This window comes from Miscanthus floridulus, chromosome 16 (genome assembly GCF_019320115.1).
Source record: "Miscanthus floridulus cultivar M001 chromosome 16, ASM1932011v1, whole genome shotgun sequence".
NCBI classification, from domain to species: domain Eukaryota; kingdom Viridiplantae; phylum Streptophyta; class Magnoliopsida; order Poales; family Poaceae; genus Miscanthus; species Miscanthus floridulus.
The window spans coordinates 104,861,002-104,864,564 of NC_089595.1; the positions used below are offsets into that span (position 1 = coordinate 104,861,002).

The 3,563-nt window shown below is 42.3% G+C and overlaps 1 long non-coding RNA gene across 2 annotated transcripts; it reads right to left on the minus strand.

Moving 5' to 3' along the window:
- Positions 1 to 234: 234 nt before the first annotated feature.
- Positions 235 to 2,982, minus strand: LOC136512917 (uncharacterized). Of its 2 annotated transcripts, none has more exons than XR_010773251.1 (6): positions 2,908 to 2,975; positions 2,113 to 2,190; positions 1,925 to 1,997; positions 1,496 to 1,535; positions 1,251 to 1,317; positions 235 to 582 (listed from the first exon to the last, which is right to left on the minus strand). It is a non-coding gene; the product is annotated as an uncharacterized lncRNA (long non-coding RNA). The 2 variants fall into 2 exon arrangements; XR_010773250.1 differs by having other exon boundaries at positions 236 to 582; positions 2,941 to 2,982.
- Positions 2,983 to 3,563: the final 581 nt, after the last annotated feature.

Below are 3,563 nucleotides of genomic sequence, written 5' to 3' on the forward strand. Positions count from 1 at the left end.
ACCGGAGTGTGTACAAACTTAATGCGACTCTTCGCGACGCAACGTATGATCCAAGCAAGTTCTTTGCTTCTCAACATGCAAACTTGAGAAGGTACATCGAGTCCCGTTCGTGGAATCTCGCACGGTCGAGGAAAGAATCAGCAGGAACACTTCATGGGGAACACTTCATGATAGTTCAGGAAACCTGCGTGCCCTGCCGTTTTGAAGGAACTGGGAAGGCGCGCACAACATCCAACAGAAATGCAACTGATATGCTACGAATGTTTGACAAGAAAGGCTACCATGCCCTCTACACGAGAGTTAAGACATGCTTGAAGTTTCCTCTTGGCACAAGGTCCAAGTATCCCTTACTTAGAGTGGAATGATACCTAATCCGAAACTACAAATACTTCTCAGACATAAAAATACAACAAGATGGATACATGGTTACAAACAATGGCATTTCAAATGGGCCACCTAAAAACGGAAACTTCCACGAATAATCGTCAGGTTAACCTTCAAACGGCTACAACCAACCCGAGCAGGCAACTGTTTCCGATGCTAAACGAGACCGCGGGGCTCTTCAAGTGGAAAGACAATACTCTGGAGAGAGAGAAAACATAAAGCCAGTTTTAGCAGTAATTATCCACATTAAGTGATTCGGATAGCTGTATTAAGATGGGATTTAAATAATCAAGTACTTTTGCTACTATGATTTTTGAAAGGGCTCGACATATCCAACAACTGAGTGTTGTGGAAATACGTATGTTGCGATAGATTTGTGGTCACACAAGGATAGACCGAGTTCGGAACGATAATATACGTGACCGTCTAGGGGTAGCACCAATTGAAGAAAAGCTTGTTCAATATAGATTGAGGTGGTTTGGCCATGTCCAAATGTGATATTCAGAGACACCAATGCATTGTGGAATCCTAAATCGAGATACCAATGTGAGGAGAGGTGGAGGAAGACCGAAGCTGACATGAAGGGAGGCAATTAAAAGAGATTTAAAGGGTTGAGATATTTCTAGAGATCTTTGTTTAGATAGAAGTGCTTGGAAAGCAGCTATCGACGTGCTTGAACCGTGACTAAGGGCTCATGTTGGGTTTCAACTCTAGCCTACCCCAACTTACTTGGGACTAAAAGACTTTGTTGTTGTTGCTGCTGCTGCTCTCAAATTAGTGGTCATGTGAGGTCCAGTTAATAATCAGATATGTTGGCATGACAGTAAAACAATCATATGAAGAAATCAGAAGAACAGATGATTGACCATCTCCGAGATGCAGATCACAGCAAACGCAGTTTCCCAGTAACTGAATCGATGTCAGCTTTCCTCCCTGCACAAGGTAATTTCAAGGAAAATCCTCAGGTCATGAAAAACTCTCGTCGCATTGACAAACAAAGGGAAATATATGGGACTCACGAATTCCAACATACAGTTCAAACTTGCAACTTAAAATATAGCTGCAAAGATAAAAAAAAAACTAAGTCTGAACTTCTGATTGAGAATCTAACCTGGTCCTATTGCAAGAACTGTTTTGGATCCAGCCAACACCTATACAAGGAAAAAATCGATGAGGTAAACACTAAATAGTAGTAGGAATGTTTGATAATATTGATGTCCGTGCCAGCCCATTTCCTGTGCATAGAAGAGAGAAATGGCACACCATAAACTCATCACATGGCACATAGGCACAAAAATAGTTAAGTATCTAGAATGAAAAAACCTTGCATGGAACTAATGGTTGAAGTATATCATTTTAGTAAAAAAATTTTACCCAAACTACAATAAATCAAATACTAATTTTCAAATTAAGAATCACTTAGATATGTTAAACCATCCGAAATTTAGAAGGATATTGTTTTCTTGATTTTTGTGAAGGCTGACAGGAGGGTTAGTTTTATGTATCAAAGTAGGTAGATCCGCATAAGCATGAAACTAACCTGTGTGCGGCCTGCATCAGCAACAATAAATGTAGGAATACCTCGATGTTCTGCAGTTTCCTTTAGCCTGTTCCTGATAATGACCACAGGGGAACAAGCATGCTTATAAAGTAAAATACAAATGTACACATCACCACCAAGCAAACATGTTCTATGGAAACTTAGGTATTATGAGAGCAAGGACTAACATTTCCTGTTGATTCTTGCATGTCAAAACAATCTTAGCTTGTCCAAGTTGCTCCCATTGTCTCAGTAAACCCCGATTGCTGCAGAAGATATGTCAAATGAGTTTGGGGGAGCTCAGTTTTCACCAAATACTGACAACAAGGTACATAAAATAGCTATTTGGCACAGGCTTCACAGGAAAATATAAGGGTGGCAAAATAAGATTACTGAAGCCTGCACTTTCCATCCATTTAATTTCAATTCAGTCTACATCCACCACACCACTAGTTGTTTGAACAGTTACCTTTTTGTATGGAGGATTTACAACATAATGAACAGAAAAGGAGTCAGTACTGTAATTAAGATCACATATGGATGGTGCAATAGTTAAGGCCTTAGCTCTGGAGATGGGTGATGGGGCCGTAGCTCTGGGAGTCCGAGGACTCCACAGATTGGTGATGAGAGTGTTAAGGGCCTAAGACCATATGGACAACACAATGCTGCAGTGTCCAGTAGTTAAAACTCAGCAGCTACTCAGACAAGATAAAATGGTTTGTGAGCCTTTTTTTTTTACAACAATTTGTGAGCCTTCAATCCAATAAAGAAAGGTCCCAGTACCCATGCAGAAATATACTCGACATTATTTTGGTTGAGTAGAACAACATTTATTCAATCAAAGCTTTTCAAAATCAATCAATGAGTGCCAGCATCTGTATGTACGCAAATTCAAGCCTACATAGTGTACAGTAACATTATAAAGGAATATTTATGCCTATGAAGAGAAAAATATACATCAGACATCCTCCAACTAAAACTACCTAATGAAGAAACAGTGCAAACCGCATTAACACCTTGACAACAACTCTGCGTACAAGCCAGTCGCTGCATCTGCAAGAGATTAGCAACGAATGAGGTGTAAGTTGGCTCAAAAGTTAAGTCGGGAGAAAAGCTAGCGGAGACCGGAGAGCCAGAGCTTCGTGTCGGATCGAGATCGTGAAGCGAAGTTCGGAGCACCGTGGCCAAACCCCCAGCCCCAGATCACTCTCCTTTTTTTGTCAACAAACTGTGTGCTGTGTCAGTGTCACCCTCCGCGAGGAAACAGAGCACTCACTCGCTGAAAGTCATCGAAGTGCATTACCCGTTGTGTACCTGCTCTCACCAAAAATTCGAAGGAAATCGGCACAACGGCGCTAAAAGAAGCATTATTATTTTATTGCTTATCATCACTCATCAGAGCCTCCAACATTTTTCTCGAGCATTCGTCACCCCTGCTACTCGACATGTCCGCTGGTTTCGTTCTCACAATCATTAGTAGCTTGGATGATTTGGACGCGAAAGCGTCACGCCTGCACACGCGACTGCTCTAGCTCGACGCGGCGTGGCAGACGGGCGGGCGGAGCCAGGTAGCACGTAGCAGGCGCCGCGCGATGAATCGCGGCATGGGCGCTCGGCCCGCACGTACACGTGCGCACAG